Source organism: Rhipicephalus microplus, unplaced genomic scaffold, assembly GCF_043290135.1.
Source record: "Rhipicephalus microplus isolate Deutch F79 unplaced genomic scaffold, USDA_Rmic scaffold_17, whole genome shotgun sequence".
Taxonomy (NCBI): Eukaryota; Metazoa; Arthropoda; class Arachnida; order Ixodida; family Ixodidae; genus Rhipicephalus; species Rhipicephalus microplus.
In genome coordinates, this window is record NW_027464590.1 from 12,827,075 (window position 1) to 12,842,367 (window position 15,293).

Consider the following 15,293-nt stretch of genomic DNA (forward strand, 5'->3'; position numbering starts at 1 on the left):
CATACGTCTGGGCTCGAGCTGCAATTGCACTGGAATGATTATGTTGTACTTACGGAACGCACAAAGGCTACTGCAATCGTTGCACAGCCTCCGTTTGCGAAAAGGCAGCGCTTTTCAGACGTAGCGAGCAATAAAAACTGAGACGCTTGTTTGCGTTCGTGTGTACCTCTGAGTACGTTTCGTACGTCATTTGTGCGTGAAAAACGCGGGGCACGTTTCGAACTGCCTGCCATTCTGCACGTGACCTTTCAATTTCTTGCTATCACGTTCATTGCTTCGCCTTTGCGACAAAGCTGTGACTTTTAATCTTCTCTCTCTTCTCCTGTTCTCTCTCTTTCACACATGCAAGCTGGTACTTTATTTGTTTTTTCATAAACTAGCAAGGAAGGAAAATGGGAGAAAAAGAACGGCAGGAAGGTTAACCAGCCTATAGCAGCCGGTTTGCTACCCTGCGCATGGCAGAAGGATGGGACAGATAAAAGATAGAGAGCAGAGAGGGAAGAGAGATAAACACAGAACAATCACAGCACACGCTCGCACACTCAGTTGTAGCCCAGTGTTGACATTGCTGTTACAGCCGCTTGTTCAAGTCCATGTCGCGCGCGAATTTCAACAGAGCTTTTGTCGCATTCTGTTGAGATGTCTTCTCTCGGACACTTGACACAATAGTGTCCACATAGATTTGGCTGTTGTCGGATGCGCGCAAGAACGGATGCTAGTGACTGTCTCTGGATGTCATATAATGGACAATCGCGCAGAATGTGGTGTAGCGTCTCTTCGCAATGACAGGCATCGCAGAGAGCGTTGCCAGCCATTTATATGACAAAGGAATAAGATTTTGTAAATGACACTCCTAGCCATAAGCGATGAATAAGGGTGGCTTCTCTTCGGTCGAGTCCAGTGGACATGCGGAGAGCCATCAAAGAGGAGAGGTGGTGTTGACGATTCGTCTCGTTGCTTGGTGGGCACCATTGTGAAAACGTGATTTCACGCGCAAGCAATCGAAGATAACTGCGAATTTTTTATTGTTAAACAATGCGCAGGAGAAATCTCCCACAGGCACCACCTTGCAGTTCAAAGCTTACTACATGTCACGCGCTACAACGAAGAACGAATGGGTACCGCTTTAAGGAGCTTCGGCCCTAAAAGATATTTCAACGCGCTCAATAAGTGTTGCGCTCCACGCCCCGCCGCGGTGGTCTAGTGGCTAAGGTACTCGGCTGCTGACCCGCATGGCGCGGGTTCGAATGCCGGCTGCGGCGGCTGCATTTCCGATGGAGGCGGAAATGTTGTAGGCCCGTGTGCTCAGATTATGGTGCACGTTAAAGAACCCCAGGTGGTCGAAATTTCCGGAGCCCTCCACTACGGCGTCTCTCATAATCATGAAGTGGTTTTGGGACGTTAAACCCCACATATCAATCAATCAGCGCTTCATGCCAATCGACCGACGATATCGGTCGAGGCAGCGATCCAGAAACGAACTCTTGGAACACTGCCATCACCATCCCCATCCCCTGAGATATTTAAAAGGCGATTTCTTTTATCTGCAGTTACGTATCATAAGATGAAAACAGTTTTCTGTATTGACTGATCTGCTAGCGAAATGGACAGTACCCCCGAGCAGCATAAAAGCAGTGATCAGTTTAGAGCGATAAATAGGTTTCCTTACCGTTCATGACTTTCGAAGCTTGTCACCGTGATAGTCATGGTTAGCAAAAAAAACCAACATCAAAAGCACTGACATTGCACGGAGAGGCACTTTTTTCAATTGAGCGGTACAAAAATCCATTCGCGCCACTGCTAACCCGCGCGGTGCGTCGAACCGAAAGCCATCGTATCCCACTGTTCCCTGCGATTGCCCATATTACCGGTCACCTATTCATTTTAGCGCGAAGCTTCTTAAAGCGGCACCCGTTCGTCCCTCGCACTAGTGCATAACATGTCTTATGCTTTGACCTGCAAGGTGGTGCCGCTGGAAGATGTCTCCTGTGCGTTGTTGAACAATAAAAACTTAGTCGCAGGCACGTTAACTAAAAGCCGAATTTTTCTGTCTCTCATTACTCATTAGCAGCCATTGGCATGTACATTGAGCACTATTATTGAGACAAGAAAGGGTTGCTACGTTAAACTCGCTGAGCATAACCTCCCTGGTTTTAGAGAGGTTTAGCGAGCGTTGGGCCACAGTGCCATGAATATAGTGAACTAGTATACACCATGAACTCGAGGTGGTTAAAGGTGGGACGTAGACACGAAGCGTAAGCAGTAAGAAAGTGTGCGCGTACCACCTCTCGTTTATTCCTTGGAATGTCCGCTGGATGGCGGTGCTTCTGTATGCGGAATATATGATGAAAAGATGCGAGATGATGGTACTTGGAGTGTTGAATAGATGGACGGAGAGACACACAGACAGATGCATGAACGACACACGGACGGCTGCATGGATGGTTGGACGCATGGACAAACGCAGGTGTGGATGCAAGGACGAACGCTGGTATGGACGCACGAACAGGCGCATGCACGGACAGGCGGATGGACGCATGGACGGTCACACAGACGGACGTATACACGAATAGAAGCTAGAATGAATGGATGGACGGATGGTTCGCCCCACTCTCCATCATTCAACTCGTGGATATGCTGCCATTATTTTATGTATGCCTTGTGACGAGCACACCGAGCTTGCTTACAGCCTTTGCTACTGCAGCGCCACCACACACCTGCGGATCCTGTAAACACTCTACGCTTCAAGCGACTGCATGGAGCGCTCCCTCTCCTGAACCCACGCCCCACCGCGTTGGTCTAGTGGCTAAGGTGCTCACCTGCTGACCTGCCGGCCGCGGAATAGAATGCCGGCTGTGGAGGCTGCATTTCCGATGGAGGCGAAAATGTCGTAGGCCTGTGTGCTCAGATTTGGGTGCACTTTAATGAACCCTAGGCGGTCAAAATTTCCGGAGCACTCCACTACGGCGTCTCTCATATTCATATGTTGGTTTTTGAATGTTAAACCCCTCATATCAGTCAATCAATCAATCATCAATCAATCAATCACTCAATCAATCAATCTCCTGAACTCACCACCTAGTATACCATAGTACACTATAGCACGACTACGTCTACTGCAGGACAAAGGCCTCTCGTCTGTTTAGCCAGTCAGCTAAGTCCTGTGCTCGCTGCTGCCACTTTATACCCGCAAACATCCTGATCTATGTTCACCACTAAAGTTAAAAACTACTGGTGAAGTAGTATTACCTAGACCAATGGTGTTATCACCCTGACTAATTTCTTTGGTTACCCATTTTCGTCAGGTGTTACGTCCCAATTTTTAACCGGACATTTGCTGAGAACTACTCAGCGATCTCGGCTGTTCAAACGCCGACACCTGTCAGCCATTTTTTAAAGCCATGCCACCTATACTAATCTGTATATTCGGTGTTCCTAAGCTCATCGATACATGTGGCCTTCATTCAGCAGCTGGATGTGAGAATATTGGTGTGAAGTTTCTGAAAGTTATTCAGCCTATGTTGCGTTAATTTTGTATAAACATTTTTAACAACCGCTTGATCGTTCTGTTTTTCCAAAAGTGTGGAAGATCTGGAAGGCTATTTTAATGCACAAGTGTGACAGGAAAACATTCGTCTAAATTATCAACTCATTTTTTAAACCAGCAAAAGTTGTAAAATATTTGAGCACGTTAAAATCCCCGACCTTGTCAGTTTCCTTGAATCTATCCTTCTTTTCTTAAGCACAACATGGCTTTAGGAAACAGTACTCATATCAAACTCAGCTCATGTCCTTTACTCATGCTCCTTATCAACTTTCAAACCGATCATCAATCATTGTTGGCAGATTTTTTTATTAAGGACGAAGCTCCTTGAAGTGGCACCCGTTTGTCCCTCGTAGTAGTCGCAGTCGTAGTCCTAGTGTGTAACCAATCTTAAGTTTGACCGGCAAGGTGGTGCCATTGGGATTGTTTCTTCCTTGCGTTGTCGAACAATAAAAAATTCGCAGCGTGTGCGTTAACTAAAGGCCCAATACTCATGTCTCTAATTTCCCATTAGCAACTATCGGCATGTAGATTGAGCACTGTCTGACAAGAAAGGGTTGTTACGTTATACTCACTAGACGTAGCCTATTTGGTTTTTAAAAGTTTAGTGAGCTTTGAGCCGAGTGCCATGAGTACAGTGAACTAGTATATACCACGACCACGAGGTGCCTAAAGGTGGGAAGTAGATACGAAGCGCAAACCGTAACAACGTAAAAGCCGAATTCTTCTGTCTCTCATTCCCTTTAGCAGCCATTGGCCGGTACTTTGAGCACTATCTGACAAGAAAGGGTTGCTATGTTATACTCGCTGGGCGTAACCTCCTTGGTATTAGAAAGTTTAAGCGAATGTTGGACCACAGTGCCATGAATACAGTGAACTAGTATATACCATGAACTCGAGGTGGTTAAAGGTGGGAAGTAGACACGATGAACAAGCCGTAAAAAAGTAAAATTCGAATTTTCCTGTATCTCATTCCCCATTTTCAGCCATTGGTATGTACATTGAGCATTATCTGACAAGAAAGGGTTGCTACGTTATACTCGCTGGGCGTAACCTCCTTGGTTTTATAAATGTTTAGCGAGCGTTGGGCCGCAGTGCCATGAATACAGTGAACTAGTATATACAATGAACTCGAGGTGGTTAAAGGTGAGAAGTAGACACGAAGTGCAAGCCGTAAGAAAGTGTGCGAGTGCCACACCTTGTTTATTTCTTGGAATGTCCTCTGGATGGTGGTGCTTCTGTATGGGCAATAAATGATGAAAAGATTCGAGATGCTGGTGCTTCGAGTGTAGAATAGATGGACAAACGGACACACAAACAGATGTACGAACGTATGCATGGATGGCTGCACGGACGGATGGACGCATGGACGGACGCGAGGCAGATGGATGGATGAACGCATGGACCGACGCACAGATGGACGTGCGGACGCATGAACAGACACACGCATGGTGGGCGGATGGACACGTAAACGGACGGAAGCAAGAACGAATGTACGAACGAATGCTTCACCCCAATTTCTATCGTTCACTCCGTTGATATGCTGCCATTTTTTTTAAACTTTTGACAAGGTGTGTCATTAAAAATGCTGCCTAAACCAAACAATTCTGTTATTCATGACAATATACTGAAATAATAGTAGTGTTTTCTGCTGAGCTGCCCACAACTTGCTTATTTACATTAGCAGTAACTCTGCCTTTACAGATCTGTATTCAGGCACTGTACAGGCGCAAGTCTCTTGGTTTTGTTATTTTTTTCTATAATATAATGACCTTGCCTCTGTTGTAAACGCTAACATTCTTCTATGTGCAAAGGATTGTAACATTTTCAGAGTGGTAACGAATGTTAACGACTATTCCTCTCTCAAATCGGATCTTAGCGCTGTTGCTAATTGTTAACAAATGGATATTCCAGCCAAAAAATAATAAATGTAAAGTCATGCGCGTTTTAAGAAAATGTCCCTGGATACCCACCATGCTACATCAATAACAATAATTCAGAATCAGTGACTTCATATAATTATCTTTGCGTAAACTTTACAGCAAGCCTGGGCTCGTCTACTGATATCAAGCTCTTCATTAACAATGCAAATCGCATGTTAGCTTAGCTTCGCCAAATTTATATCATGTTTCTGCTTTCTTGAAACTCCTACTTTATAAAACACTCATTTTAGCAAAATTAGAGCATGCTACACCCGTCTGGCATCCCATTCAAAATAACCTAATTTCTGCTCTAGAAACGGTTCCGAACAAGTCTGCCCGTTCACTTTAGTAACAGCCAGACCGCCAATATAACATCATTAAAATTAGACCCTTCCCTCCCATCACTATCGTTGCGCTGAAAAGTGTCACGCATTGCCGTGTTTCATAAAAGGTATCATCATGTTGCACTACGATATCGCATCATCCCAGAGCCATCCTATGTATGCCATCGCACAGACGATCGTCATAAGGTCAGACTCAATTCATGCCATATTACGCTCTTATATCATTTATGTCTACCTCGAAATTCTAGTGATTTGCATGGCCCTCCCGTGGATGTTCTGAACGTTAATCATCGTGAACAGTATACCGTAATTCCACTGCTAATATGGTATACTGCGGCTTTTTCTAAACTCATTCTAAGTTCACATTTCACTCCCGTGTTTTATATGGGTTTTGTTTTAGTTCTTTTATTGCTTATTGCATCTTTTTTCCTCTGTTGTCTTTACTTTTAGTCGAGCGTTATTACCCCTCTGCGTCTGTAAGGCCGCGTTCACACTGAGCATTCCGGCCGACGAAAGTGCTCCGAATCCGGTTCGGCGGCGGCGAGATCCGCCGAAAGGGCCCTCCGCGCCGAAAGGGCCCTCCGCGCCGATCGCTCTCGGACCGATTTTTGTGGCGTCTGCCGCCAAATCGGTCACCGCGGACCAATAGGAGCGCTAGTCAAGGAATTTTGAAAAATGGAGGCCAAGCCCTACTCACTTGTTATGCCGCAGTGCACGTAACTGAATGTTGAAACCAACGGGAGTTTAACCTACTCTGTGTCTACTTCGCTTCCGTATTTCGTAAAAGAGGTGACCGAGCTTGCTGTTGGTGTGACCGAGCTTGCTGCGGTCTTGCAGAGCAAAACAAACCCACCAACGTCGCTGGCGTCGGTGGTTTTTCTGCTCTTCGTGCATTAAAAGACAGCCACTTGCCAGCAAAGTAAGCAGTACTGTCTTTTCTTGCTTCTTGCGTACGAGAATCGTCAAATTATACACCACCGGATAGCGTGGTGGCGTTTGCAAGCCGCGACAACATTCGGGTGACAGCGCATCCATCCCGCGTTCGCCCCGTAGTAGATGGCATATTCGGCGGCGCGGGGCGCGTCCAGTGCGAACGACGCTGTGTTTCGGCGGCAGGGGAACTTCGGTCGCTGTAGAAAGCAGATGTTTCAGTGTGAACTTGGCTTTAGTGTTGCACCTATTTTCTTTTCCATTGCTGCCTGCGTCTTCCTCAACTTCAATCAACACTAGTTGTAATTTTCAAGGTTTCTGCACCATATGCAGCTAAGTACTGGTAGGATGCGACTATATATACCTTCCTCTTGAGGAATATTGGCAATTTAATTGATTGATTTGTGGGGTTTAACGTCCCAAAACCACCACATGATTATGAGAGACGCGGTAGGGGAGGGCTCCGGAAATTTTGACCACCAGGGGTTCTTTAACGTGCACCCAAATCTGAGCACACGGGCCTCGACATTTCCGCCCATTGGCAATTTACGATTCATCAATTTCTTGAAAATGCTTGCCAAATGTACTCTACCCCATTGTTATTTTTCTGGTTACTTGCATCTTAATGTTCGGCTACGTGGTTCTTATCTGTTCTAAGTGAACGTACTCTTTCACAACTTCACGTGTACTGAAACCTACCTCGAGGGGATTCACGACGTAGACAAATCTGTGCCTGCAGTGCTTAACAGGCGAGGAGACGCGAAAATTGAAGACGAGGTGCTTGAAGCATCTTTACACTCGCTGCAATCTTTGACCCTGCCAAAGCGACTGTTAAGCCTAAATGATGACATTTTCCCAGTCATTATTACAACTCCCTTAAAGAAAAAAAAAAGTCGGAGCGTTGCAGAGCCTTGATAGTTTATGCCGAGCGTAACCGTAACAACGTTGATGGATGGTTTCCGCAACTCGTTTTCCATTTTGACAAGACGAGAAGCAACAATAAAAATATCACTGTCACCTGCAATCAGCAAGCTAATTACATGAGCTTCATTGGGATCACACTGGGATCCAGAATGAGTTTGCGACGCTCAGTAGATATGACAATTTCAGACTTGTTACTTCGTGTAAACACCTTTCGAGTGATGACACGGGCGTTAAGCATTCATTGCTCACCGGGTTTTTTGCTATCACTCCCCATTGTTTATATGCAGCCAACTGTGCATTGAAATACGTTGAAATCACTAACGTCATCAGCAATACAAGAGGAATTTTAATACGTATCAACGAGGTGTGGTGCCCACAGGAGACGAGGAAGGTCCGAAACATCCGAATCAAGATTCAGAGGCAAATAAGGGGGCCAGAACTTCTGATAGCGTGAACCAAACTACAGCAGATCCCACGTACTTTGAGAATCAATGTTATGCGAAGCATATTGTAGTAAGACGGTAAGTTGGGCCAGTTGGTTAGGATCCATCGTGAACTTACTTACAGCGCAACAGGAGCGCAACACGAGCGTAACACCATCTTTTATTTCTATTTTGCTCCTTCCCTGTCCTGTATTTTTTCTGGTGTTGCGCTGTAAGTAAGTTCATTATGCGAAGCATACGCATAGAAGACTGTGTTGTAATCTATTTATTCCATGAGACGTTACCAATTGGCACTAAAGATATACACAAATGCACGCACGGACATATGTTTACTATCAACATATGTTTATTATAACCAGTTGTTTACACTTACGTAACGATGCCCACAACAACATGAACATTGTCAACACCAGAAGAGGTATGCTTGTATGAAGCAATGGTGCTCGCCAGAATAGCAGCTCTGGCACCGCAACACGAATCATCTTCAGCTTATGGCGCGTAACAAGAATTGATATCAACCTGACATGACGGCTGTGTCATATAAGTATATTTGTAATGTTTTAAAAAACGGACAACCAGAGTACAACTACAAATGATGTTTCACGAACAATAGCGTTTTTTTAAGTTGTTCAGAGATGTCGCTTGACTATGTGGTAGAATGCATGATTGCAACGTGGATTGCTGCGCTTCTATTCTTGCTGGGACTCTGACATTTACATTTTGCATTTGTCGGGTTAATGCAGCTAATGTCAGCTTTTTTTTAGCCCTCCAGCGTTGAAATCAATCTTTTTTTGCTCTCCATGTGTAGATATAAACTATCAACACCTGTGACACATGCGTACCGCATAACAGTAGAACACATCCCCCCCCCCCTTACCCGCCGGTATATGCCACTGTACCACGGAAATTCTTCGATGGCGTACGCGACTGGACTGTGACATTATTCATATCACATGACTAGTGAGTCGTATTCGTGATACCATCTTACCCTGTATAATAGTTTTGATTTACCCGAAGTTAGGTGGTTGATCACGAGTGCACCTACACCTAGATAGTTAGATAAATAGATAGATAGAGAGATAGATAGATAGATAGATAGATAGATAGATAGATAGATAGATAGATAGATAGATAGATAGATAGATAGATAGATAGATAGATAGATAGATAGATAGATAGATAGATAGATAGATAGATAGATAGATAGATAGATAGATAGATGCTCAAAATTCATGAAGTTCGCAAAAAAATGCTTCGCATTTAGAGTTTCATCAGCCAGCACATACATAGCGGCTCTAGCGCGTGCGAGAAATCTGCATATTGCCGATGTGGACATATATTAAGCCATTTACTTACCTTTGTGAGATCTCAACGTCTTATCAAATTCTTTTGTGCGTCATATCTGCCTGCTCTGCTGATGTTGTTTGTATAGCTGTCTTCGTCGGTTTAGTTGTTGTTGCTGCTCTTTTCGTTGCGCCTCCTGTAGCATTCGTCGCACTACTTCTTCCCGGCGTTGTGTTGCTATGAATCTTGCTGTGCGACGTTGCTGCTGTGTGAATGCAATTGAGGTCGGCACCATAGGCCGTTGCATAGGGTTAGCATATGCTGAAGACGGGATGTCGTGATCAAATATGAATAAAAAGGTTAGACTCAAAACCATTCCGAAACGTAAGCATTCAGCCCTCGCCATACTGATTCACCAACCTGGCTCACATGATCGTCACTCTCTTAAAGAGCTTATTTGCACAGACGTCAGAAAGAATAATCGCCACATTGTAGTTTCAATCGTGCTTCTGTAGGACCGTTTTAAATGCTGACATCTGTAAATGATATGCAGCAAAGTACAGTTCCTCTTTCTATAATTTACGCTACAACGCATATTACTCATGCAAGCCTGTCTCTCAGAAAAGAACTGCTGTGCGTCGTGTAATGTACGTAGAAATAACTCTTAACTACAAGGCGCTAGAGGGGCATGGACTTACTGTTACAGTATATGTAACAAATTTCCGCACACCTTAAATAAAGATAAAAACAATATTTTCTTAAATTGAAAGCGCAAATATTTAGGAGCATTCATACAAATATATAATCTGTCAATCAATTATTCAATGTGGCGCGGAACAACCATAGGTTTTAGAGCTGGCATGCGCAAGTATAAAGCAATAAATAGAAACGCACATGCAGTCCTACAAAGAAGTAATCTAATAACAAGACTGAAAATGCCCTAAAGAAAAATTGATACATCCCACCTACAATGGGAACCGACGACATGCGAAGAACGAATGAGGAAGGTTGAATTTTCACACTAAAATCACTACAACGTTAGGAGGCGGACGTAAATTCGGTCGTACATGGCTTCCATATCGTGATTGTCATTATTTCGTCTGGTATTTGTGTTCAGCCGTCCATTCACGTCACGTAATGCTAAATTTTGTATATGTGAAGCTAGCGAAATGGCCGCGAGTTTGCTATAATTGTATACCATTAGGTCATGTTTAACGTGACACGCATGTCATGATTCTCATGTTTGGATGTGTCTATATTATTAGTCGTCTATTCACGTCATGTACGGCAAAATTCGGTATATTGGAAGCTAGCAAAGCGGCCGCGAGCGCATCATGAGCGTGATATGTAGTCATAATCTAATATGATACGGATATCATGATTATCGTGTTTACACCTGTCTTATACTTTCGTCATCCACTTACTTCACCTGATTGATATGTGGGGTTTAACGTCCCAAAACCACCATATGATTATGAGAGACGCCGTAGTGGAGGGCTACGGAAATTTAGACCACCTGGGGTTGTTTAACGTGCACCAAATCTGAGCCCACGGGCCTACAACATTTCCGCCTCCATCGAAAATGCAGCCGCCGCAGCCGGGATTTGAACCCACGACCTGCGGGTCAGCAGCCGACCACTTACTTCACCTAACGTCAAATTTGATATATGTGAAGTTAGCAAAATAGCCGTGAGCGCACCATGAACGTAACATGTATACATGATTTACTTGACACGTATCTCATGATTCATAGGATTCGACAAGGCATTTTACCTTCCTCGTCCATTCACGTGATTTAATAAAAAAACTTGCTAAAATGAAGCTAGCGAAATAGTGGTTGGCGCATCATAAACATGGTACATAGTCATGTTTTTACATGTCACGCATGTCACAATTTTCATAGTTGCACCAGTCGCAGATCTGCGTCATCTATTCGCGTCACGTTATACTAAATAAGGCGCATATGAAGCCAGCAAAGTGGCCACGAACGCAACATGAGCATGGCATCTAGTCAAGTTTCATAATAGTACGCATTTCATTATTATCATGTTTCCACCATGTACCTTCGTCATCTATTCACGTAACGTAATAACAATTTGCTGTGTGTGAAGTCAGAGAAACGGTCGCGAGCGTATCATGAGCATGGCACATAATTTTGTTCTTACATGAAACGACCCCGCCGCAAAGATCTAGTGGCTAAGGTACTCGGATGGTGACCCGCAGGTCGCGAGATCAAAGCCTGGCTGCGGCGGCTGCATTTTTGATGGAGGCGAAAATGCTGTAGTCCCGTGTGCTGAGATTTGGTTGCACATTATATAACCTCAGGTGGTAAATATTTCCGGCAACCTCCACTACGGCGTCCTTCATAATCATATTGTGGTTTTGGGCCGTTGAACCCCACATATCTATCTATCTCACATTACACGCAAGAGATGATTATTAGGTTTGCTTTAGTCACATATATTTGTCATTTATTCACGTCACCTTTTGTCTGATTTGCTTTATATGAAGCCAGTGAAACGACCACAAGTATATCATGAGTTTGGCATGTAGTCATGCTTTTACATTGCATGAATGTCATGATTATCACATTTGCACCAGTCACATACTTTCGTTATTCATTCATGTCACGTAATATCAAATTTGGTATATATCAAGCTAGCGAAACGACTGCGAGCATATCTTGTGCGCGGAATGTAGTCATGTTCTTACATGGCACGCATTTCATGATTTTCATGTTTGCAGAAGTCATAGCTTCGTCATTCATTCACGTCAATTAATACCAAATTTGGTATTGATGAAGCTAGCGAAATGACCACGAGCGCATTATTAGCGTGGCATGTAGTCACGTTCTGCGATCACAAGGATGTCATGATTGCCATGTTTCCATCAGTAATATACTTTCAAAATCCATTCACATCACGCAATATCCAAAATTTTTTAATATGTGAAGCTAGCGAAACGATTGCGAGCGCAGCATGAGCGTTGCATATAGTAATGTTCTTCATGGCATGCATATAATTGTTGGCACCAGTCCTATACCTTCGTCATCTATTCACGTCACGTAATCACGTATTTGATATATATGAAGCTAGACAAACGACCGCGAGCGCATCATGAGCGTGGCATGTAATCATGTTTTTGATGGCACGCATATCATGATTTCCGCGTGACAGTCTGCCACTTATGTTCACCATTCAGTTTTGTCATACCATGTTAGCTTTGCGATATGTCAATGCAACCATCAAACGAGCAGCAAGACCCTGACATGTAAGACATGACATTCATTTCATACATGTCTTGATTTGAATGCTATGACTAGTCACTTTTGCTTGTCGTACAGTCTTGTGTGATACTAATTTAGGTATAGATCTCAATATGCAAACTACCATGAGAGCTAAAAGTCGTAGGTGGCTAGATAGATAGATAGATAGATAGATAGATAGATAGATAGATAGATAGATAGATAGATAGATAGATAGATAAATAGATAGATAGATAGATAGATAGATAGATAGATAGATAGATAGATAGATAGATAGATAGATAGATAGATAGATAGATAGATAGATAGATAGATAGATAGATAGATAGATAGATAGATAGATAGATAGATAGATAGATAGATAGATAGATAGATAGATAGATAGATAGATAGATAGATAGATAGATAGATAGATAGATAGATAGATAGATAGATAGATAGATAGATAGATAGATAGATAGATAGATAGATAGATAGATAGATAGATAGATAGATAGATAGATAGATAGATAGATATGCTCAAAGTCGCCGAAGTTTGCTAAGAATTCTTCGCATTTAAAAGCTTTTGTAATGGGTTGGAGCAGTGGACGACCCACCCACTCGTTACGCTATTCTTACTGTGTCCTGTCTGGTTGTTCCTTTGTTGTTATGAAAAGCATTATTACTGATAATAACGTGATTCCGGTCCCGACATCAAGATGCACGCCTAAAGCAATTTACGAACAACTCCCACGCACTGGCGTAGCTCAGCGGTAGAATGCTGGGCGGACACCCAGTGGACTCAGTTTTGAGCCCCACTGTGTCATTGGCAATAGTTTTTTTTTTCTAATTTCGTGCGATGTGTTACGTACACTGGTGGTGACGGACAACTACGGTGGCGCGTGACATAAGTTGTGATCTCATAACAGCTTTCGTTGTAATAAAAGGTAAAAGGAAGGGTCTGTACATTGTGAAAACCTGAGAACAGGGCTGATTTGAGGTAAAAACTATTAATGGACTTTGAAAAAAACGAAGTTCATGAAAGTTAACAATATATAGACTTTGAACTCCCTGAGTGGTAGAGTGTTGAAACAAATTGGCATGTCCATGAAATGGTCACCGTAGAAAAATCGGGTGATAATTACAAACATCAGTTTTGCAGCCCAACACAAATACTGAAAAAAAAACAAGCGCAGTTTTCTACATGCTGGGGAATGTGGAAGCACTGAGATCGGTATAAAATATTGTAATCAGTATGAGAAAAAATATACTCATACTAGTATAAGGGTTTAGTATGGCAGTAGGGATGCCGTCTGAGCCACAGGATAAGGACGGCTTTAAGTGCTTAATGCAGAAGCAGACGAGCTTTTCATCCACCAACATATCACTTGATGTACTAAATGCATCGTTCTGTTCTTTTATCAGAGTCACCGGGACTGAGGCCTTATGGACGATGCTACCATGTTCCAGAAGGCAAATGCGACTAAATGTGTTGAATACTGCGTGTGCATGGTTTACCACGTTCATCTGAAATGCAACTTCAGCTAAATCGAAAATCAAATGCATCCACCTCCCCAATGAGAATCGTGATAAAATGCAAATACATTGTGTAGCGTCCATAATGGCGTTCAGCCCGTGAGAACGCAGCGTTAGAAGAATAATGGTTTCATTTTTTTTTCTTAGATCGTGCAACCAATCACACCGTTAACGGCAAGTGACATTTTTTCTATAACAAGAAAGGGGGTATGCTTTTCCAGGTTTATTATCTAGCGAGCATGATTTGAAAAGCACTATGAAGTGAACAAAACAAACGTTCTCGGCTCGGCTTTGGCGTTTTACAGCACCGTCTCGGTCGCACATTTTCGGATGTTCTTGAGGCGCTCAGCCAACAAACGGTCGAGACTTGAGAGTGAGACTCGAGCGGATGGGAAAGTTGGAAGCAGGGCATTCGGCGGCATTCGAGCCCGTTCACCAGAACGTGTGTGTCTGCTCTGTAGCATGGCGGCTGGCAACCGCTTTCTGAAGAAAAGCTGCACCAAACGGCCAGATTTTGTACGATTAAGTTCCTATATGGCAGACACCTAACAAACATCCTCTGGTAAACGTGTACAGTTCCCTCCAATTGGTATTACGAATCGATTACTTTATGAATTTAGTTGCTACATTGACACAACACGCTGACCGCAGTGAAAGAGCTGTGACTATAGCACTTGAACCCCCTCCCCCCAATGTACTCCTAATGTGAGGAGGGTCTCGTACACCGCCATGCCCCGCAATGCCAAAGCCCTGCCTCATTTTTGTCTGCTTGAGCTACTCTTAATAAAGCCGACCGCTCAAAGGCCCACGCGTTTGTTCAGGAGCTCATGTCTGTGTAAAGCTGCGCGCACTAATGAGCGCTGACCACCAGCCACAGGCGTCTTTGCACGGTGGATCTGTGCAGTGTTTATCCTTTTATCCCACGTACCTTTCTTCCTAATCCCCCTCCGAACGTCTCTTTGTGTCATTTCATAACGAGCTCGCGGATTTACCGCATCGCTCACGCGATTGCTGGGAACAATGCATACCACCACACTCACTATTTATCTACCTGGTCTATTGATCGCCGTTTGGCTGTAGGAAGCATACTCATAATAGGCTCAAGTTTTCGTTGAAACGCGG

General features: G+C 43.6%; 1 long non-coding RNA gene across 2 annotated transcripts in view; it reads right to left on the minus strand.

The window, feature by feature from the left end:
- Positions 1-9,846, minus strand: part of LOC142785050 (uncharacterized) — a 98,197-nt gene extending 88,351 nt beyond the window's left edge. For both annotated transcript variants that reach the window (XR_012888837.1, XR_012888836.1), the window contains exon 1: positions 9,464-9,846. This is a non-coding gene — a long non-coding RNA (uncharacterized LOC142785050). The remainder of the gene's footprint in view (positions 1-9,463) is intronic.
- Positions 9,847-15,293: the final 5,447 nt, after the last annotated feature.